This window comes from Photinus pyralis, unplaced genomic scaffold (assembly GCF_008802855.1).
Source record: "Photinus pyralis isolate 1611_PpyrPB1 unplaced genomic scaffold, Ppyr1.3 Ppyr1.4_LG3b, whole genome shotgun sequence".
In the NCBI taxonomy this organism is placed as follows: domain Eukaryota; kingdom Metazoa; phylum Arthropoda; class Insecta; order Coleoptera; family Lampyridae; genus Photinus; species Photinus pyralis.
The window spans coordinates 23,187,097-23,212,492 of record NW_022170510.1 but is presented as its reverse complement, the minus strand read 5'-3'; positions in this window follow the sequence as shown (position 1 = coordinate 23,212,492).

Genomic DNA, 25,396 nt, shown 5'->3' with positions numbered 1-25,396 from the left:
TTGATGTCATAAAATGTACATACCTCTTAAATAAGAGGGCTAATTGTACATGAATCAATAATTGTCGATGGAAAATTGTAGTACAGAAATATCAACCGAGCCTAAAGAAAGGTACACTTCAATTACGCAAAATGTAAATGGCGGTACTTACGATAAAAAACTCAATTAAAATCCTCACTATTGGAGTTATATAGGTGAATCCGTACTAATTATCGCGGAATCCCCAATTAATAATCCAATCACCAAAGATTTGATGATGACAATTAAAATTCCATGCGATCTAACTAAAGCATTTAACTGTTTAAGTAAAACGAAGTGTAACTGGATAGGTTCTCGACACGAAGTAAGTGAAAATCGACACGCACTTCGCGGTAAAATTGCGCTGTGAAATTCCAACAATAGATGGACGCATCTGTTCAAAAGTTACCAGGATATTTCATCAAGTAAATATACTGTAAACAATAATAAAGCTTTATAATCGAGAAAATAAATCGTTACACATGTTACCTGCCTGTTACGTGCCAATCGAAATGGTGGTAGTTACGTTTACTTTATAGTCCAGTCAAATTGGCGCAATTTTGGACAAATAAAAACATTAATTGGTAAAGATCTGAATTTTGGTATACACATTTATTGGGACTTTCTATTGAACATACTAAAAATCCCTGTCAAAATCTGTTGCGCTCGAGACGCCATCTTGGAAAAACGGTACACTTTTCCAGTTTTTTGCCCATGTCTCGGAAATTATTACTGACACGGAGAAATAGTTTACATGAAAAATATAGTTTACTAAATTCCCTATAAAAAAGAGTATTTACATTTTTTTTGTATCTCCAGTACTTTAGCTGTAATCTCACGTTGAATACGTCAGAACGCGTTTAGGCCCCGTATCGTAGTTATAGAAGGAGGCGAAATGATTTCTTAAGCTGAAGAACGCCCTTATCTGCATAAGTATAACGTGTCTGCTAGTGAGAGATATAAAACCGACATCGTTATCAGACCTTCAGAATTACCTTGACCCTGTTCGGACACTGAAGGCTCCCAGTCCACACTCAGTGCTCACATTGAAGATGAAAGTTCTATTGAGAGAGCGTTTTATGAGAAACCTTATTAAACGTGTCTCATACCAAGCCTGAGTGCGACGACTTCGCACATATAAGAAATACTGGTAGAGTTTTCAATGAATTTAATGATTTGTAAAAAGTTGTAAAAAAATATCTGCGCCACTGTTTCGAGAACTCAGGATACTTGATTCCCTATTCGATGTCGGATTATAGCTAAAGTATTGGACATACAAAAAAATGTTAATATGCTTTTTATGGGCAATTTAATAAACTATATTTTTTATCTGAACTATTTTTCCGTATCAATAATTGTTGCCGATATATAGGCAAGAAACTGAAGTAGTGCTCCTTTTTTCCAGGATGGCGCCTCGAGCGCAACAGATTTTGACGGGGACTTTTAGTATGTCCAATAGGGAACACTAATGAACATGTGTACCAAAAATCAGATCTTTACCGATTAATGTTTTTATTTTTTCTTATTTGACTGGACTATTACGACACCTTAAATTTAACAACTGTTTGCTACCGTTTTATAATGTTTATAATGATTTATAATGTTGTCTTGGTTACAATGAAGTTTGAGTTGTCATATCATAAGTTTCTGTTTCTAGTTTGTATTTGCCGATTAAAGAAATTCAACATTTGTCCCTTTGGATTTTTGCGAACCGACATATTACTCATACGGGTAGTTCGAGTTGAGTGCATATCATGGGCCAAAACCGTAATAGGCGATCTCAAGGGGTAGATCCAAAGAATACACCGTGAATTAGATTATTATGTCCCTCAGGTTATTACCGGGCACGGAGAAAATGGAACATGTTTAAGGAAAATAAGAAATAGAGAGCACAACAAGTGTAACGACTGTGGGGCCACTGACGGAGCGGGACATGCGGTTTTGGAGTGTCCAAGGTGGGAAGCTGAGAGATGGCGGACGGCGATCAACGTGGGCGAAATCCTGGAAAAAGGCAGCATTGTGAAAATAATGTTAAAATCGAAGTATAATTGGCAGACCATAGCGACGATGATTGGCAAAATAACAGGTGCAAGAGAAAGGGAAGCCAGAGAGGACCGCAAAAGGTCATAAAGATGAAACATGACTGTACTCGCGGAAGAATGCTCCTGGCGATATCCGCGAAGGAGGAAGTGGTTTAGTGGGTGCAAGTCCCACACTACCTCCGCCATAGATTTTTCCTCTTCAGGCGGAGGTGTGCGTAAGGCATTCCACCATCCCCTTAAATTAAAAAAAGTAACGAATTGGAACAAAAAATGTGGACAAAGGTCACATGAACGAGATAACGGCACAATATCAACTATTGACTACGAAAATGAACGGCAAAAGTTCAAACGGAAGTACAGGTTACCTCACTGAAGAACCACTATTACTGTTATGTATTTGCACAATTAAACAATGGTCGTACTGCAGAATAAGAACAAGCAGTTTATTCAATACTGACTATAATTATATGACCTTACTTATATCAGTCCATAACAATTACCGCGTAACCGAGTGAAGAAGGCTGCAGATCACTGGTACTAATTTCGCCGGCCCATTGTCCTTCATGTTCATGATTGAATATGCATCTTCACTTATGATGTGAATCGAGTGGTTCATTTCGAATTATGTACGTCTCTTTCTTTTGCGAACATCATGATGACGCAGCCATAAAAGGATAATAAAAACTGGAATAATTCGATGAGTACGAAACCTCACAAAGAAAGTCCGAAAAATTTAAACCAACTAGTGTTTCAAGAGACTTCAAAATTCGTCGAAATTGACGAATCGGAAAATGTTCGGAGAAACGGAAGAATTCAAAGAATCTTAGGTAACTGAATAATATGCAAATTAAGGAGAAAATTGAAAAATGCTCTGAATCCTACAGTACGGAAGAATCGGTAAAATGTCTACCATTGGAAGTAATGGAAGAATTTGAACGATTATTGCAAAAATTGTTGCCATTACTTGGTTGTTCTTAATTAAACTGTTAATATTATTACTGATTACATCATAAAGTCATTTCATTATGTCAAAGTGTGTACCTAGTGACAGTTCTACGGGAAAAATTACTTATACGAATCTTTGTCCTATTCCAGATTATAGTTTGTCGACTGTAGGTAGGTATATGTCTATTTCAGAATGAAAATTTTAAGTTTTTCCAATCCATTAATTGTATGCAGTCTGCAATGAAAGAAGTGATTCGCCTGACCGCCACAATACCTACGACCGACAGCTGTCGATTGTACTACAGCATTAGTATCTAATTTTCACTTTGAACTTTACCAGACTTTCTTTAGAAAACCGCAAGAATTATTAATTTAGTAGTAATTTCAATTTTCGTGTAGCGTGTTTATGAAGTGTGCAATTATTATATAACTAAAGTTTTGTGATCAAAGTAGTTTACGTTTTATTCGTTTATATCCACCTACCTCCAAGCGCTGTATGACTGAAAATGCACTTGGATGAAATATAAAGCTATATAACTGTATTGTCATATGTGATAGGGAGTAGGTAGTTTAACGCCACTTGCATTATTGTTACCTCTGAGGGCAATTGCTCAGTTGAACATAGATTTATTACACCTACAAAAGACAAGTGGGAATTGCCATTAGCACCGCGATACTACGGAATTATGGCTCTCAACTATCCAAGGCAATGAACTGTGAATATTGAAAGCATTTGTGCTTTGGAAATATCGATTTTATTTACCGCTTATAAGTTTCATGCTGAAATGATCACCGTGGAACATATTCGGTATCGTCGCTGTATTGAATGCTTAGCGGGGTGGGCGAAACTTCTCAACTTTACGCATACCGTGACGAGCCACGTTTTACATATACATTTTCAATTCAACATACGTGAAACTTCTTAAACAATTAAGTAACATCAGGTTCACAAAGTTTCAAAAGTACCCACTAACGATGCAAGTCTTCTGTTTACAGCAATTAGTAGATTAGTTTATTAATTTAATTTCAATTACTTGCAAGGTAGTGCAGCACTTTATAATATGAGCGATCGAATAAAGCGCATATGGAAACAAATTGGACGTTGAAATCAATAGACGCTATGCAATATAGGTAGAAAAGCGCATACTTTTATGTCGTATACGTCATTACGCAAAATACGTCTGTTTATTAGGAGCCGGCCGAAGATTCCTATGTTCAATTTCTATACGAACAAACAATACAACAAATGCAGTGAAGTAGAACAACTCTTAGCTCTTTCCAATTTTTGTTACTCTACTAAGCTACCGATACCGATAAACGGTTCTGGAAATTGCGGTGTAGGTACACTTTTGAGCCACGTTGACGAAGTTGGTGAGTGAATGAATTCATATTTGAACGTCATCTCGTAGTTCGAGAAGCTTGTTTGATACATAGGTATTTAATATGATCAAGCCATAACGCGTTTTTAACATGTTTTATGCGTGAACAGGATGGAAAGATGAGGTTAACCGACCAGAGACTATTCCCGTACCTGTGTTCCCGAGTGATTCTAGACCCGACACCTGAATTGCTTTACCCGTAGTTTTCAGTCACCCGTTACCTTTCCGTTTATTCATTTACTATTCTCCCCAGACCTATTAGTTTTTACTTAGTTTTGATTTCATTACGCATCACCGGTATTACATATTTCTTATGTAAATTTTCTTAAAAAAAGATCAAAGCTTTATTTCATATGTGGTACATATGGTAGATTATACGCATCACAATTATTATATCAGTAAAATCAACACAGCGACACTGTCCTAAAAATCATCCCCACCGTCGAACAGGGCTTTAGAAGCGCGCTTACGCTAGAATTCATTCTGCTGTGTAATAGTAAGCACTAGGATCAAGCCAAGCTTTTCCATAATGAGGCATTACAACGACAAAGCCGAGCTGTCCTAGTCCTATAGATGAGGCAACCGACGACGCCGAACTCCCCATAGATGAGGCAAATTTCGACAACGATACAGCATTCATACCACTGCAAGAAATCCCGTCAACGATCTCCTCAGAAGTGTGCTCTGGGCTATTTCTGAAGATTTCCGCGAGTTTATTCCATTTAAACAATTACTCGTCTTTAATTAGTTCGTTCAGCGTTTGCAATCATTTAATTTTATTGTTTTCTTATAATGTCAAATTTGTAAGTTGATATAAATAATTTCATAATTGTAAAATAATCAAAATATACAATACCGAACAACCATGCATGTAATGTAACGTTCACAGTATCTCCTCTAGAATACCTTTTATAAATGATGGTTTTACAATACAAATTTTCTATTACCCTTCTTGTGGAGATGAGACCACTGAATCGAATCTGGGGACAGCAGCCATACACGATTATTTCGAACCTTCCTCTTTTTGCTTTTCTCCAAAATAATAGATGATACCTACACACAAATTCTGAAGAAGTTTCATTAAAAACGTTGTTTATTTTTATTGTTATTAATATTCACAGGTTCACAAGATATTCTACACTTTTCGGACATTTCAATTATTACTCTGTACGTGCATACTAGCTCTGCATTTGTGGAATCATGCGTTAAAAAGCTTTCTCTCAGACCGTTTATGGTTCCTACAGCGTCTTTTAAATCCGAAATCTTTCTGTCGAAATTCAACCTCACTAAAACGATTCAACAGATTGATGTGCGCCACCCCCGATAAACTGCCTTTTTCCTACAAGACGATTCGTCGAACTAAAATTACAAACTGCTGCATTTACCCCAGGTCCCATTTCATTGCGTATGGATATTGGATAACTTCCGCTCCTGACTCAAGCTGTGTAGTATAGGCTTTTAATGGTGTAGTAGGTAGGTACTACATGACCGACATGTTCTAAAATGTTCTACACACTTATAATGAGCTAACTGGTATGAAAATATTGAATTTGTCGGTCAGTATCTGCCCACCGAGTGTAAAATTGTTTAAGTACGCGTAGGTGTGGAAAAAGAATTTTTCGATCGTTATTAAAGGTTCCATTAGAAAAGTTCTAAAATTAACTTTAATCTCGTTACATTTTTATGCTATTATTAGTAAATTTGCACGTCGTTCCTAGCACGAAAAATAATACCATTATATTATTGTTTTTTTATTCAATTCCCAAAGTGATTTCCAAACATACCCAATTTATTCTACCAGACAGTAAATTATGCAAATAGTCATATCACCGCATCATCAATTTGAGAAAGGGTGAACTCCGAACATTAATCTGTCACCTCCTCCAATCACAATTTATGTAGAAGCAGAGCAGATAAATCCGAAGGAAATAAATTGAAATATTTCAACATCTCTCAATAAAGACGGTGAAATTTTAGTGACGTTTTACTACGCCGCTGTCACGAGCATAGTGGACAACGACAATATACAATTGTGTGAAATCCCTACATACCCTCTCACATTTTCTCAATGCTCGAGTTAGCGATAAACCGTTTTACGTGTCTTTGTCTACGGAACTGCCATTGTAAAAGCTCATATGCCACTCAAAAGTAAGTTTCCACATTCAAAAGAATTTAATGTTCCATTCGTACGAAAATAAAATAATAGATCGATTACGTTTCGAGTCGTCCACAAAGCTATAATCCGGAGGAATACTTCAAACTTCATGAAGAAGGGAGGGAGGGAGCAAGACGACCGCGATTCTTTCAAAATAATGATAATATGCATAGCACAAATTAACATAGAAAGAACTAAATTCTCAACGAATTTCTAAAAACTATCAAAGATTCCATATTGATCTTCCCTATGTTAATCCTAATTAAGTTTCATTGACAGAAGTAGAATTCAACTGTCTTTAATTAACAAAAAAAAAGGATGTCAGAGAGCTACGTAGGATAGGTTTCCACTTTCTAAAAGCGGAAACTGTCCATTTAAGTTTAAAAATATTTAAAGTAGTTTGGTGCATTCCATTTTTTCTGAATGTTGAAGTAATTTAAGTTGCAGTAGTTGCTTAACTTACGAAAATATCTAATTTTGTTGAGAGCACTTCCAAATTTTGTTTTTTGAGGAATTGTGTTACCCAAAACGAAGAATGCCAGGCATATATGTAACGTAACGCCACATGACAGAGTACAATAAACATATACAGGGTGGTAATGTGTGAAACACTGAATCTATCTTCAAATACATCATACAGCATGCGTGTACAGTAATTTTGAAATCGGTATTAGTTTTAGTTTCATTCAAAGTGCCTACATATGATATTTCATTTAACTGCTTTCATAAATAATAAAGTTGCCATCTTTTGTGCAGCTTCGCTTTTTTGCCCTGAATTCAGTTGCAAAAATAAAAATTTCTTGATTTCGAGGTGGATCCTCCTATTTTTTTAGAGAGAAATATTTCTCCAAGTTGATATCAGTTCATATTGAAAAAAGAAGTGGTAGTAAACAAGTTGTAAATCAGCATATGCATGATTAAAGCGCATTTTTGGTAATGCAGGTCAGTATTTTATTAGCGAAGTTTAAAATTATCGATCTCACGAGTAATTTTGGCTGCGTTAAATAATTAATTTTATTTAATTTCAATTGACGGTACGTCTTCATTTTGTAAAACAAATCACAAAGTAAATAATAAGTTTTTATACTGGTAGCGCTATCTAACGGTAAAATTATAGCACCTCCGAAACCCATATCGAATTTCCTTCAATTATCGATCTCACAAGTAATCTAACTCAAAATAGACCAGTGCCTGCACATCTACACTATAGCAGGAAGCTTTTAGTGAAAATTTGAGGTCTCTAGCTATTGTAGTTGTGGAGATCTAACGCGGACAGCCGGCCTGCCAGCAATAACGAATATAATAGCGTATTTTTTTCAAAAATGAAATGAATTTTTTTATATTCACCACTTATCGTATTACCAGGAAAACCAAAAATTTCTCCCATGTTTTGATACAAATACATGAGCAAAACAGTGACAACTTTTTTAGAAATAAAATTGTCAGTGCCGCCCATTAGTTCTCGTATCCCGTTTAGGAATTTAGCTAAAAAGGGGAATTGAAACATTTTTTGTGATAGTTAAAAAAAAGTGCAATCGAATTTCTTTAAAAAGGTAGGCTGAGAATGTGCAAACCGTTTTCTAATATTCTCAAGGATAAAAAAGGACATCAAACTTAGAAAACTACACAGACTGTATTTATATGGGTAGCGTTTCTGTTATATAATATACCAGGCCGTTTCCTACGTTTATGTTCCGCTAATAAATGATCAAATGCCTGTGTGTCATTTGTTATCTATTGGGCGCAAGCTTATGGAAAGCAAAGGGCATGTGTATCTTTTGCTTTCGGTCGCATTTCTCGAAATAGATAATTTTCACGAAGACTTACTCTGAGGAAACTGATAATTTTAGTTGAGAAATATACACCAACGTGTAGTTTAGTCATACTTGATTTGATCTAACTAAACAAAGTTGTACGTTTCTGGTGGTTTGAAGGCACTGTTATAAAACAGAGTTCATATGCAGCACTACTTGTGATATAATATGTGAAGTATCTAGTATTATACGTACCCCCCATCAAAGAGAAGTATTATTAAAGTTTCATTAGGGTTAAACAAAAATAATCAAATTTCTTTTGTTTGGCTATTGATATCTTTTATGCGACATTATTATCCAACGTCCACCACTTTAACGATGAATAAGTGGTGGCTGTATTAGTGTGCTAGCAGTTTATTCTCAATTTCTTTGTGAAAATCGAAATTTGTCTTGCTTTATTTTTTTGATAAGCGGATATTCCTGATATTTGGTGATATTGAAAAAACAAGTAGCACAAACTTGCGTCTCTAAGTCTCTACTCAGTAGTAGTGTTTACGACTTGGGATATTGTGCTTTCCCCTTGTGTGGTGGTCATGCGTTCGTCCAACATATCAAAATGGTGCCACATTTTTACACAAGAACAAATATGCTGCAAAAGTCCTTCTAATTACTGGTATAGTCGTATTCGGCCTAGGGGTGTAGCTAAAAATTAGGCTACTATTTGATACCTTCCTAAACAAATTTCTTGAAGCATCCTGATAGAATGAAAAAGGGCTTTAGACATAAAAATTATTTCCAATGTACCTATAGGTAATAGATATCCATTTAGTGTCATTTTCGTCTTGGGTATATGTGACATTATGATTTACAAATCAACAGCATTCATGAACATTAGCTCATTATATAGTAATTGATCTAATCCATATCATGAGGAACGGCGTAACTATGTGCAGGGTAATGATAGGTAGTTTCTTTTGTTTTCCCTTTCAAGTAATGAGATGTCACCTCAGGAGTTGTGCAATTTGAGTTGCCTATCCTTACGTTAGGGTTTTGATTTTTTTCTAAAGATCGCGAAACATATTTTTAAAATATATGCATTATTATAATAGATGGAAAAGTCCCTTCACGAATTATCGATATACATGCAACAGGTTGACAAGCACTAGTAAACACTTCAATAACTTTCAACAAACTTCTGAACTGAACTTCCAGATAAATTCGTTGTAATGAAATCCAAAGCAACTCGTATATTGTTAGATTTTCCTGCTTCGTGTCATTGTAAAAAGGAATTTTCTACTGTCACCTCATTGAAATCTAAATATCGAAATAAGCTTCTACAAGAAGTCGCTATGTCGAATGTATACAAAACCCAATTTAGAGAGGCTGTGTATTTCAAAACAAGCGCATGTTAATCCTTAAAAAAAACTTGCTTCCAATTGCAAAACTGAAGATAAGTTCCTTGCCAAGATTCCCCTCTCCCAACGTGCGAATTCCATCCTTGTTTGAAAAACTTATTGTTTGCAATGAGGCGAATTTTATTCCTTAGATGAATTACTACATAGCAGCCGATGCACAATCGTTTAACATCACAAGCAATAGTCGTCTCGATATATAAAATAAGTCTTTTGTAAAATAAAGTTAAATTTTTGTCTTGCTTATACAACTGCAATAATGGTTTCTAATTTTGACGTACAAAAAGAAGACGAAAATATAACGAAGCGTCTTTTCCACGCCGCTGTTTCCTTTGAAAATTAAGCTAATCATTCAAGTATTCATTAATAATTGGATTATACCCCAAACACCCATAATTTATACAACAACACGTCCATCAAGCACATGATTAAATAAAATTAGTGACAGTCTAGCATCCTGGCCCTTTTAAATAATAATGAATTTACACGTCAATGGAATCTGTGGAGGTTTGTTATTTACTATTTCAACGCGGAAAGAATATTTCAAGCAGGGTTTTTACGAATATCTGTTACCTAATAATACAGGCAAAAAGTAGGCATATTATCAAGAACCTGTTAATTAATTTACAGCATAAACAAGATTAAGTTAAACTTTTGACATACGGTCCTATTATGCTATTTCTTATATTAAGAAAGCTTTGAAATGTACCTAGCTATGGCGAAAAATGAAAGAAGTATCGCATAAGTAAAGTGGACAGGAAGTGTGAAAAATGAGGATGTTTTGAGAATAGTGGGCGAGGAGTTTTTATGATCAAATCAATGCAAGCACGGAAAGGAGTATATTTTAGGGCGGCGAGACCATTTGATGAAAAGAATCATCGAAGAAAAGATCAATGGTAGCAGCTTAAAAAGGAAACCAAAAACTGGACAACTAACAAACATAATGGGAAGGAAAAGTTACCACCAAATGAAGCAGGAGGGTCAGGATAGAGGAGCGGAGAACCTGTAAATTATTCTCTAAAGGACTATCAGAATAGGTCGGTAATTACAGGTTTGGGCATGGGCAAGAATGCAGTGGTATTTCTTCTTATGCGTCTTTTTATCGAGAAACAAGTCCTTAAGTAAGCTTACACTCGTCTCGTCAGATCGCCGACTGAGTGAGATTTGTGAGGGCTGGTGGTATGATCTACTCGACGCAAAATCGGGCTTGCCCCTCGGAAGCTATACGCTTCCTATTGTCTATACAGACGTCCCCTTCTTAGGATAGAAATTTTGTTTACAAAAGTACATACGGCGCGTCTTATGGCTCCCTCAAATACAATTACAGGTTCTCGGCCTCAACAACCCAAAGCAAAAGGTAAGCTCATTTGCGGCGTTGAGCAAAGCAGGCGAGGTGGCACAATTAGGTCCAGCTGACACAACTCCACTCCGCTACACATAAGGAAACTGTCGAAAGGTAACTCAAAGTAGCTATCATTATTACCAGCGATGCACTAGGTAAGCTAACAACTAACCAGACGGAGGCGTTGTAAGATCACCTAGGCAAGGTCCTTGCGAAACATCTTCACTGGTGGAAGCACCCATTTGTAGAGTCTTCTGGAGGTACCCGGGAGAGAGATTGAGTATCTTGTGCAAGAATAACCATACCCTGGAGTAGTTTAAAAAAGTAGTTGGTTGCACGCCTGGAGGCTTAGAGCTCCTGGACAGCAAGTTTTGTAATGTGGTGTTATTCAAAAATATGGAAAGTGTCATGGACGAAACATATGACAAAGACGGAGACATTAAGGATTAAAGATGAAATGAGAAATGAACAAAACTATACAAAGAAGAAAAATAAACTTCTTTGGTCTTAATAACAAGAAACGGAAAATTTTTCTTGATGCGATTGTTTATGCAAGAGAAAGTGGACGGAAGAGGAGGACCGAGAAGACGCCGCACGTGCTGGTTGAAAAACCAAAACCTAAAACAGTGGAGTGGAAAAACAGCAATACAACTTTTCAAAACGGTAGCAATTAGTCAGTTAGGATTTAGAAACACAGATTACATAAATTTACTATAGATCGCATCATATAACGAAGGAATCGGGGGAACAGAGTATAACTTTCCACTAAGTTTATTGTTCATTTTAATATCGCTGTGCTATGAATAAAGATAATATCTTTATTTATTTATGCATATTATGCATAAAGCTGGTCATCATGCGCACCGTTGGAATCACCCTCTAGACTCTCCAACGGATGAGCGAAGCGTCATAAGGGTGTAGACGTTTATAAGTTGAGTGTTCCACTGTACAATGCACTGGATCTACACAACATTCATACACACCCTGTAATATGATATTCTATTTCCTTATCTAAACACATTTAAAGGAAATTCCTAAATTATCAACTTCAAGAATGGCTTTCAGCTTTCTGAGTAAGCGATGCAGGAATAACACGATAGTACGAATATAATGTCGAAAACCCGAAAGTTCTACGATATTCCGTTGCCGAGATATCGATCGATTTATGACAGGCAGAAAAAACTCTTGGTTGTGGTTGATCCATGCTCTAAATGGGGGTGATGAACCATAAAGGAAATAAACGACTCAATTCCTTAAAACCTTCCCCATGGATATTTAATAATAATAATATTTATTCGTCATGCTATACCATCTGGTTTACGACACGTCCAGTTCTACATACAAACATAATATAAAATACACAATAAAATTACCGATGGACGAAACAATATAATATGTGACTAACTAAAAGTAAAAGAACTAACATCTAGGAACAGTCATCTTAGTGTTTAAATATTCGCGCACGGAGTAGAAACAATGTTCAAGCATGTGCTTCTTAACATTCTTTTTAAAATTAATGTATTTAAGCGCTTTTGTAGATTCGGGAAGAATATTGTAAAACTCTACACGTAGACTATTTTTTTTTGATATCTCTAATCGTTGACAGACAGATATAATATTGAAATGTTACGACATGTTTCGATTGTTAATGTTTTGAGGAATTGAGTCGTTTATTTCCTTTATGGTTCATCACCCCCATTTAGAGCATGGATCAACCACAACCATGAATTAACATTCGAAACATGTCGTAACATTTCACAATTATATCTGTCTGTCAACAATTAAATATCCATGGGGAAGGTTTTGAGGAATTGAGTCGTTTATTTCCTTTATGAAAGGCACCCGAATAGCCGATAGTTAGTTTCTCAAAAAAGCTCTAAAAACAATATCATACCTTACGTTTGGTCATATCTTTTATTTTTGCTTTTTCTGTAAAAAGTAGTATTCTAACGGCGGTTGAGGTAAAAAGGGTCCTTGGAAACCGCTTTTGGTTGCCCATGCAGAATAATTCATTGCATAGGTAACTGATAGGTATTCTCTTTTATGTAAGAAATTTTCTTACTACATTGAAATGGAAATGAATCAATAATAGTAGGGGAGCTAGCACGAAATCCACTGAACGAGAATGATCAAAATTTTAACCGATGGAGTTCCATTTTGCCCTATCAGAGTATGCTAAAATCGATCGTCTGCCGCCTCAGGTCATACGACTTAAGGCGCTGCGGGTACTTCTTGTGGTACCAATTCTGAAAGGTTGATTTTCGAGAAAATAAGTTATACACCAAATGAAAACGTTGATAATAGCTCTTAAAAAACTATTTTAAAAAATCTCGCACATTTGATAACTCCGTAAAAAAACAATTCTTAGTCGGTTTTTCACGAACTTTCTACGGATATAACTAGGTTACCGTTGGAAGAATGAAGCTGATTTTTTTACAGACTAATGATAGGTACAGCCAATGACTATGAGAGTGTTTCTTTTTTAAATTTTTTCTCTAATTATAAGATATCTTATAATGTTAAGATAATAAGATAATCTTGTAATTAGAGAAAAAATTTAAAAACGAAACACCGTTAAGTCATTAGTAGTACCTATCATCAGTCTGTAAAAAAAATCAGCTTCATTCGTCCAACCGTAGCCTAGTTATATCCGTAGAAAGTTCGTGAAAAACCGACTAGTAATTGTTTTTTTACGGAGTTATCAAATGCGCGCGATTTTTTAAAATATTTTTTTAAGAGCTATTATCAACGTTTTCATTTGGTGTATAACTTATTTTCTCGAAAAACAACCTTTCAGAATTGGTACTACAAGAAGTACCCGCAGCGCCTTAAGTCGTATGACCTGAGGCGACAGACGATCGTTTTTGGCATACTCTGAAAGGGCAAAATGGAACTCCATCGGTTAAAATTTTGATCATTCTCGTTCAGTGGATTTCGTGTTAGCTCCCCTACTATAAGTTGTTTTTTTATTAGGGACATTATAATTGAAATGCTAATTAAATCGACGATGGCAAAGATATAAACAGATATTCTAAGTTATCCTGAGGGTTTAATGCGCGTTGTTTTGCGAATTATATTTGTAAATCATTGTACCTTAATCTCTTTGAGGAGAGGGCGCGTATGTTATTCAACCTAAGATGTATCCACGTGCGCTAACCTCTCGTTTTTACAAAATCTTGGCGTTACTGCTCAGATATATTTTCCCGTGGATAATAATCGAGAAAAGAAAGTAACATTATACGATTTTTAAATCTAAGTTTGACAAATCAATGCTCCTTTTTTTGGCTCTAATTGCCGATATTATATTGAACATAAATGTAAACACAACTCTCTCATAAAAATTCCATTAAACTTTCTTTCAATTCAAGATAAAATGTTCACCAAACATTGAACCAATATCGACACCAAATCTAAATCGCCATAAGGAACTTTGTGACACTTTAACAACGATTGGAAATTCTACAAAACTTGCGCTAATTTGATATAAAGCTTCTTTATGAAGCAGCGCTGCAGACAAAATACAATGGTAAATAAATACAATAATAATGTAAGAGCAGAGGCTTCCACGGCCAGAGCCAATATGCTGCGAGCGACTTTTATTTTTAGTTTTCATTGTTATTTTGTTTCTTCTCCAGATGAAACCCCTTTCGAAAGTGGGCCAAATGTTAACAGCATTAACACAATTGACAATCCTATCCCAGAAATCGGCCTTACAAATACCACTCATAAATCAAACAGCCAATGCGTGTTGTACATACACTATACCGTGTATGACTGCAGCCCTGTAAACTAGATATGGAATAAAGCACTAAATTAGTAACAAAAAAACCGTAAGAAGAATATATTACAATATTTAAAACTATTGTCCAATGTATTTTGTCATTTCCCATTTAACCCGTACATAATTTATTTGTCGGTCTTAATGAAATTTGGACATTAGAGACAGAGATGATTAATTATGGAAACATTTACAGTCAGCTCGTAAACAATAATTTCACCACTTAATCCTATATCACTTCCAGTGTTTAACATCAGATAAAGCTGTGTACGTATATTAGGGAGTCTTTTATCATGGCTCTCTACAGAGCCCTCGGTCATTATAAGGCGACAGGTGTTGGACAAATTTAGGTAAAATTACTAAATACTCAAAGGAATTTCTTTGGTAGCTACGGTTTTACTAAATTAATTAAGCGTTGATGTAACCAATTACAATAATGGCAAGCAAGAGATGAACAGTTTCAATAGCCACGGATTAACGAAGTATGCAAAAAGAAATCTAATTACGGCCAGTTGCTCAAAAAAATAATCCAGGATTATTGTTTAATCCGGTATTAAGACATTTGATTGGCTTTATATTGCTGTAGGCAGCCAATCAAATGTCAAAATTCTTGTTTAAACTCAGATTTGGCAAATAATCTAGGATTTTGATTATAATTCGCTTTCCTGCAACCGGCCGTTAGTCACATTGATATAATATAGCAAACATCACAATCAAGGATTCATCAAAATTTAGTGCACGGCTACAGTATTATGTACATTTTCCATTTTGAAACTTTTATTAACTGATAGAATATTAATGGTATACCTAGTGGAGCGAAATCGGGCAAAAAAGTCGTCTAGAAATGGGAAAAACATTTTTGAAGGTATAACAAGATCAGACCTAGTAGAGTATGTAGATATTGTAATTCTGCATCCGAAATGGTCTTTTACGACATTTTCCGGTGGTCATAACATTTTTTATAGTCAAAAAACCACTCAAAAGTGTCTTCATAAAAATTTATGTTTTTAGAGATTTACTCCGGAATATCTCGGCTCCCGCACGAGATATTGTTATAATTGTTTCAGTTCTATAATGCCAAATAGTAAGCGCATAGTTATGCCTATTGCATCGAAAACATGATATAACTACATGCTCATAATTGCCATCAAAATCGATAAATCGATTATTGAGAAGCGTAAACTTCACTCTGCGAGACACTTTTTTATTATTTGAGGAATCTCTATACATGTATCGTACGAATTGTAGCTGATAGTCACCAAAAGTTTTTGGTGAAAGAATTTTAGTGATAGGTCTTACCGTTTTCGAGTAAATGATATTTCTATATGCAGCTCGTGCGCGTCCGCGGTCCGCCTAGCAGCGCATTTGCTTGGCTGCTATCTGCGCCGGCCTGATAGCCGGCTTGTCACCTGTAGTGCAGCGAAATCATGCCAAAAACTATAATGCCAAATGGAAAGCGCAGCTGTTCTGCATATTATATTGAAAACATAATGTAAATACATTATCAGAAAAAAAACGAAAGTCGATATTTGTGCGGGAAATTTTTTTGAATTATTTTTGGCAATACTTGTTACAGTTTCTGTGAGCACAGTAAGATGGACAGGTATCCAAATATTACACATGGACTGTCGAGTGTTGGTTTGCATTGTTTCCTGCGGTACCACACGTTTAATTGGTAAAAGTATGTGTTACGGTGAAAGTAATTAATGTCATTCTGATGAATTTAGGGTTCATTTCCTTTTTAAACTTTAGGGGAAGGGAAACTACTGCCATTTAGGAAACTACGAAGATATTGAATTTAAAAAAAATCATTCTGGAGGCTGTTCAACAAATTTTCCTACTTCAATTATCACAGTCACGGGTCACCGGTTATTATGAATAACTCCCGCATTCATTTTCACCGTACCATGTCCATCTAGAATTTTATTGAATGAAATTTTGAACCGCCTGTCTGTTGGGAATTCATGCTCAAACGGGTATTGTGACACAACGAATGTCCTTATTCAAAATACGTGAGAAAATTGCGGTTGATGTACTAACAACCAAAATTGCTACTTTAAAAGACTTATTCCCAAATTAGTTGAACTGTTACAAAAAGAAGCCTTAGAATAATTAGTAATACGATATATACTCGTACCAAAGAGTACTCTTTGCTCGTACTATACTGGTTTACCGGAATAAAAATAAAAATATTACAACATTGAATCACCTAAGATTGCATTTACCAAAAACAACTAATAAACAATCGTCGGAACTTCGGAACTTCTGTAATGGTGCTTTCTTACATTATTTTTTTAAGGTGTGTACTTGTAAACTTTCGATTTAGACAAATGTGTTATGTCAACAATACACTCAGTAAAGTTCTAGATCCATATACCAATTAAATGTGTGGTACCACTGCAAACAATGCAAACCAATACTAGATAAAATGGGAGGTTTTGGGTCCATGGAAAAGAATATTTGGATATCATTTTACTGTGGAAGCAGTCCCGAAGCAAAAAAACGAACTTCCAATAATTCAAAAAAATTTCCCGCAGTTTCCCGTAGTGAAGTTTATGTTGCACAATAATTGATTTATCGACTTTCGTATTTTTTTCTGATAATGAAGTTACATTATGTTTTCAATATAATATGCAGAACATCTGCGCTTTCCATTTGGCATTATAGTTTTTGGCATGATTTCGCTCCACTACAGGTGACAAGCCGCTATCCGGCCGGCGCCGATAGCAGCCAAGCAAGTGCGCTGCTAGGCGGACCACGGGCGCGCACGAGCTGCATATAGAAATACCATTTACTCGAAAACGGTAAGACCTATCACTAAAATTCTTTCACCAAAAACTTTTGGTGACTATCAGCTACAATTCGTACGACATAGACATTCCTCAAATAATAAAAAAGTTTCTCGCAGAGTGAAGTTTACGCTTCTCAATAATCGATTTATCGACTTTGATGGCAATTATGAGCATGTAGTTATATCATGTTTTCGATGTAATAGGCATAGTTAGAAGCGCTTACTATTTGGCATTATAGAACTGAAACAATTATAACAATATTAGTACTAGCGGTATAACGGAAATTCTTGAAAGATACTGCATTTTTTTATACCAAGGTGCCACTTGGTACAGTTGTTCCTTAGAGCCATTTAAACGATTTGACCCGAAGAACACTTGAAATTTTCCGTGTGGGTAGATTTTAGAGGGGGTGGGGGTGATTTACCGTAACATTTTTTTTAAAACTAAATATGGCCTAGAGTCGAGATCTGGGTGTCGATTTCGTAAGATTTTAACCCGAGGAATGCAATGGTAGCGCCAGAAATGTAATCTGGATACAGGAAGTCCGTGAAAAGCCGCCATTTTTAGAAAATGACAGACTTTTGATCGAATTATATTTCTAAGGCACACCGGGTCGTGTAAGGTGTCTCGAGTTATGTTTTTGGGGTCAGGGAATTCATTTATGATAACAAAAATAACCTACTGGCATCGGAACTGCATGAAAGGCTTCCCTACTGCACTTTTTGAAGACGTCGCACGCGGTGAAATCCAAGATAATCCAAAGTTTTAATATATAAACTTATATTATTTTATTTAATAGAAATACACATTAACAAAACATAAGATATATTAAAACATGGGGTAAAAAATGTATAAACCTATGAAGAATCATCACCAGCGTTATCACCACTGAAAAGGAATTTTGCATATAAGGTTCGGTAGTAAATTATATCGAAAGTATACAATATTCTTACCCTTTGTTTGAGCAATCTCCCATACATTTTTGGCATGCAGGGGAACATGGTAATCCGTGTCGCCGCAGCAAGAGGTGGAGGAGCACATAAAGAGGGCGGCGTATGTCGCTAGCCATATCTGGGAATGTGCAAACCAGGTGATGAGAAGCTCTACAAGTCCAGAAGGATGGGGATGGACTCTTGAAGCCAAAGGCTGGAAGGTTCTGTAGTCCAAGCTGCCACAAGTATGGAAGGCAGTCCGTGCTCTGGACAGGTGTGGCTGCGAGACCCTTCGGTGCAGCTGCCGGCGAGGCGGATTGCCATGTTCCCCTGCATGCCAAAAATGTATGGGAGATTGCTCAAACAAAGGGTAAGAATATTGTATACTTTCGGATATACCTAATTTACTACCGAACCTTTAATATTTATATCGGGTGAATATTCCCAAAATGAACATAGGTAATCATGGGAAAAGTGGTTTTTGTAGATAGTTGCTCCCCATGTTAACTTAGAGGGTTGATCATGCCACCAATCGAAAGAAGATTTTTTTCCTCGTCTAATGATATACGAATTAGTTCATTTTCAGGTGTATTTCTCACTGTATTATCAAAAACTCGAGAAATCCACTTACCAAAATCATGTTTAGCCATGACTAAGACAAAAAGCAGATTCAAACGTCGAAATCAATATCAGTTTAGGACACCTGGCCTTAATTTTTTGTAAAATGCGGTTCACTGAGGAAAAAGTATTTATAATAAACAACGTTTACAGGGGAAATATTTACTCTAGTACGCGATATTTGTTTTCCGTGCATGTGAAAACCTATTTCAATTCGTTAGGAAATTTCCATGGTTTAACATGATTTTGCTAATTGGATTCATTGCCGAAGTTAACATGGGGAGCAACGATCGGCAAAAAACGTTTTTCGCATGTTAATTTCCTACGTTCGGTTTTAAAATATTCGCCCGGTATGTGAATTCCTTTTCAGTGGTGATAACGCAATCTCAGAGGAGGTCAGCGAGGTACTTGGTGATCCTTCATAGGCTTATAAATTTTTTACCCCCATGTTTTAATATATTTTACGTTTTGTTAATGTGTATTTTCATTAAATAAAATATTACAAATTTATATAGGTATTAAAACTTTGGAATATCTTGGGTTTCACCGCGTGCGACGTCTTCAAAAAGCGCAGTAGGGAAGCATCTCATGCAGTTCCGATGCCAGTATGTTATTTTTGTTATCATAAATGAATTCCCTGACCCCAAAAACATAACTCTAGACACCTTACACGACCCGGTGTGCCTTAGAAATATAATTCGATCAAAAGTCTGTCATTTTCTAAAAATGGCGGCTTTTCACGAACTTCCTGTATCCGGATTACATTTGTGGCGCTACCATTGGATTCCTCGGGTTAAAATCATACGAAATCGACACCCAGATCTCGTCTCTAGGCCATATTTAGTTTTTAAAAAATGTTACAATAAATCACCCCCACCCCCTCTAAAATCTACCCACACGGAAAATGTCAAGTGTTCTTCGGGCCAAATCGTCTAAATGGCTCTAAGGAACAACTGTACCAAGTGGCACCTTGGTATAAGAAAATGCAGTATCTTTTGGTATACCGCTAGTACTATATCTCGTGTGGAACCCGAGATATTCCGGAGTAAATCTCTAAAAACATAAATTTTTATGAAGACACTTTTGAGTGGTTTTTTGACTATAAAAAATGTCATGACCACCTGAAAATGTCGTAAAAGACCATTTCGGATGAAGAATTACAATATCTACATACTCTACTAGGTCTGATCATGGCCTAATATACTCTTATTAGGCCATGGGTCTGATCTTGTTATACCTCGAAAAAAAATTTTGTACATTTTTGGCCCGATTTCTCTCCACTATTAGTAGTAGGTTTGTATCGACATTATTCGACTATCTACCAAATTGCTGGCTGCGGTTACTGAAATGTGTACGGCAACGAAAAAGAATCGTGGCTAAAATTGGATAATTAAAGTACTTACGTAGGTAGTTTTAATATCGAAACCCTAAAAAAGGGCGGGAGGTAAAACCTAAATTATTGTAAAAGATAAAATTGTCCGCTGTATTTCATTAAATTTAAGCCAGAGCCGAGAGTACAAATTGTGCACAACTCTTGTCCAGATAAAGCGCATTTTTTTAAGCCGAATAGCTTAGTAAATGGCATGCTATCGATGTTTATTACTTCCTTGCTAGATGATTAATGAGGAGGAAGCTCTTTACACATGAACATTTAAAAGCCGCCTGGCATACATTTCAAATCCTTTGATACTCCATTCTGTAGATATGCACTGAAAGCTTTGACATCACCAATGGCTATATCTCTTCCAGACGTCCCAATCGCCCTTTGTGAGTACTCTATTCCGACAATCCGTTCTGGAGGTATAAGGAAATATATCCAATTACGATAAGTGATAGAAGAGAAGGACTATGGTTGATAGAAATTAGAATTAGAAGCTACAATGTTCCAAAATTTGCGGTTTTCTTAAATTTTGTACCTACTCATCAACTAGAAGTGATACACAATGACTTTGTTCAGGTTTTGGAGTATGCCCTTTCCGAACGTCACAGTCAAGTTTGGTCCAAAAATCTCAACGCCTTCTTGATGTTGCCATTTTCTACCTTACTTAGTATACATGGTTGTATGACCTTTCACACATACAGATTCTTGTTTTCTGCGTCATCGATGGTCTCATTTCCATGACGTTGTAGGCCATTCTCTTCTTTAAATTTATTAGGTGGTCATTTCGCGGAGACGATAATCTGGTTTTGCAGGTGGGTTCTTCCAATATAGAGTCTGAGATGAGATTTTTTGTTGCGAAATTTTCAAATTGGAGTCATTGAAGAAATTATAAGGAGTGGTTTCATTTCTTGTCAGGAGCGTATTGGTTGCTGAATTCGTAAGGGGTTCACAGTACGTCCCTGGCTTTAAAAGGTGTCCGGAAGGCGCGACGAACGAGGACCACTAGTTATGTTACAGGATTTTTACCGCATTTTTTAAAAAAATACGCTATTATATTCGTTATGGCTGGCTGGCCGGCTGTCCGGGTGAGATCTCAGCAACTACAATAATAGCTAGAGACTTCAAATTTTCACTAAAAGCTTTCTGCTACAGTGTAGATGTCCAGGCTCTATTTTGAGTTAGATTACTTGTGAAATCGATAATTTAAGAAAATAATTTCGATATGATTTTCGGAGGTGCTATAATTTTACCGTTAGATAGCACTACCAATATAAAAATTTAATTATTTACTTTGTGATTTGTATTACAAAATAAAGACGTACCTTCAATTGAAATCAAATAAAATTATATTTAACCCAGCCAAAATTACTGGTGGAAATTAATGTTGTCGTTTTTGATATTCTAATTAAATGTCTCAATGAAAGGAACCGTTTTCTACCAACTACCGCCCTTCTTTCCGACTCCTTATAAAAAAGAGGTTGTTGGAAAGAGAGGGGGGGAGGGGGGGGAGTGGAACTAGTTTTATTCTTCATGGTATTCTAATGAAAGGTCTCAACGAAATAAACTAATTTCTATCAACCATAGTCCTCCTACTCGATCCCTTACCATGATTGGATATATTTCCTTATACCTCCAGAACGGATTGTCGGAAGAGGGTACTCACAAAGGGCGATTGGGGCGTCTGGAAGACATTGGTGATGTCAAAATTTTAAGAGCGAATATCTCGAAAACGGTTTGTCGGAGGAAAGTACTCTCAGAGGCAAAATGAATCGACCGAACGAGACAGATCTTTTGAAGAAGTCGAAATAAATGTTTGTATGATTTTTTTGTTCTCATGTGGATTTAGATGGAAGAATGTATTTTTTCCAGTGGGTTGACTAAAAGAATCCTCCAGTTTCATGCACCATATTATTAAGATTGTCGGAAGCAAAGAGTTTTGAATTTAGTTGTAAATGTGGCCACGTAAGAGGCTACGTGAATTCGTACAGCCCGCTAGATTCTAAACATTTAGAATTGTCATTTCCTTTTGTAACGACCGACGACAAGAAATGAAACCAGATGTGACTCTTCTTTCTGTGAAATATGATATGCTTTCTAGATTTTTCGAAAACGTTTATTGTTTGCTATACACTGTGTAAAGATGTCTATAATGGAGATCTCGGAAAGCATAGAAGATACGAAGATATTAACGAAGATAGGATAGGGAAAGTTTTTCTTGGCTCAGTTGCCAAAACTCTAAACTACTAAATACCAAAGGAATGAACTTATTTGAACTTGACTTATTTTAACCCTACAACTCTAAAGAGTGTCAACTTATTGAACGTGTACAGTTTAAATTCTTAAAATATGTATATTACAAGCATTATGGCACGTATCCTTTCTTGATATCTTATAAGTCTATAAGAGAGTCATTCCAATTAAAAACGTTGGAGCATAGAAGGAATGTCCATTCTCTTATTTTCCTATTTACAATTCTGAATAATTTGATTGACGATACAGCTAGAAGAGGCACAATCAACTTCTATGTTCCAAATGTTACCTACACCATCAAGAACTTGAAATTTATTTTATATCCCCCGCGTCAACACAGATTATTGTAAAAACTGCATTGCTAGCAGCATTACATCTTTATAATAGTGTGCATTTATGGAATAACACTATAGATATTTTTTATATGTCCCTAAGGCAGCTTGCAAGATCGTGTGACAACATTCAAGAACAGTAAAAAAAAATTAACAGCATTTTTCTTTTTTCTTTTTCTTTTATTTTCCTTTGTCTTTTTTTATTTTAATAGGTGAGGAAATATCAGGAAATTATCAATGCAGGTTACCAGTTTTTACCTTTCACTGTTGAAATCCTTGGACCGTGGTGTACGGAAGCTATGCAATTTGTAAATACTTTAGGAAAGAAATTGAAAAATGCCACAGGAGAACACCGTTCAAAAACATTTCTTATTCAAAAAATTAGTTTGGCCATTCAGCGCGGCAATGCCGCTAGTATTATGGGCACTTTCCCTTCTACAATATCTTCAGATGAAATTTTCTTCCTCTCTTAAATCTTGAAACCTTTTTTTTTTATTAAATACATGTAAGTTATATTATATATTAAATTCTAGTGACTATTCTAAAAAAAAAAATTTTAATACTCTTAACATATTTTTATATTCCTTATAATTTCCAATAGTGTTTTTTTTTTTAATTAATACATGAACATTGTTATTGGGGCAACCTGTTATGTTCATAGATAAAATAAATAAATAAATAAATCTATTGAAAATTGTAGGAGTAGTTAAGGCGTCGGACCGGCACACAGTCAGACCGATAAACAGAGAAAGTGGCGGCAATAGCACAGCCAACTTCGTTGGAAAATGCACTAAAAACTATACCACAACTTTCCTGGTAAAAGTACAATAAAATTTCAGGAACTCATTCTATTCTACTATTATTGCATAATAAATCTTAATGGAAAGTGATATACATAACATTAACGATTACTGTGGATTACGATATACTTTTCTAGGTCAACTGATCGATTGCCATCTAATTCGAAGCTTCATGTTCAAATAATGATTAATTAATTGCGTCTAAAGAACTACATAAATCTGGAGAGCTCTTTTGTAAACATTGCGAATGAATCGCATTAACCGACTTTTTACGACATGAAGTAACCCTTAAAGGGGGAATTCGTCATCACGGATTATATTTAGCAGCAGTTTGTAAAGAATCTGAAGACTTCAGTAAATTTAGATGCTTAAACGGTTAAACGGAACGTTATATCTATTAACACAACTGCTTAGTGGCAATTTAAGGATTAAAAAAGTATAATAATACAATCTATTATTAATGAACATTTCATTTTTTTGCATAGTGATCAAATTACCTGAACTTTTTTTTGTTAAAAAATCGTACGGAAAGTGGTACTTTTTTTCACGATTTTTACTATGCGTATCCTTGGCGTTTAGTCCTGTCTGTAAACAACAGCTCAATTTTTGAGTGACAGTAAATCACGAATGTCGATATTATTCAATTATGGGTTCTTAAGGATCACTATGCATAAAATTTTCACTTTCAAAACTAGTACAAATAACTATTGCATTAGGGTGAAAATATCCCTCCACTTTTTTTTTAATAATTAAATAAAAAAAGTTTTAATTTTTGAACGTTATTATTTAAATAAGTTGTGTCGGCTAGAAAAACCGTCGATCCCTCCAGGAAATAGCCGAATTTTATAAAGGGTAAAGCCGTTGTTTAAAGGGGATATTTTTGCCTTTGGTGTTTAACCGAAACATAGGATGTTTTGGCAATTTTGCGCTGAACTCGCTTACGTTCTGATTTTTTATCCATTACTGTACCGATACATACCCTGTGATGTATCAGAAATATCATCATTTTACGTTATTTAGTATAGGCAAAATAACGTTTTCTACAGATAGCATGCACGTTAAATTTAACGTTACAGATACATCACAGGGCTGGATCCTTTCAGTGGAGAATTATTTTAGTTGTTCGGCCACAGGAAATTAAGCTTTTTAATGTACAAATATGGCCTCTTACAAAACTCAGTACCTCCCTCTATTCGAAGGATGTATTGTTCCATTTCTCGGCCTGAAGATGACCAAGAATGGTCGAAATCGATAGCCGCATCAGCAACTAAATAAAAAAACGTGTTTACAAATATTTCTATTCACTCTCACCTCCCCCTATATTCAAAATCTACCCTTAAAATTCATGTTTTCCCCCACTTACGGTAAGCTGATCACTGATCAGTACAAAAATTGATATTTAATTTTCTCTTAAAGATGCTTCCAAACACAACGTGAGGGCGCTTATGTTCTCGTATTTTTCTCCG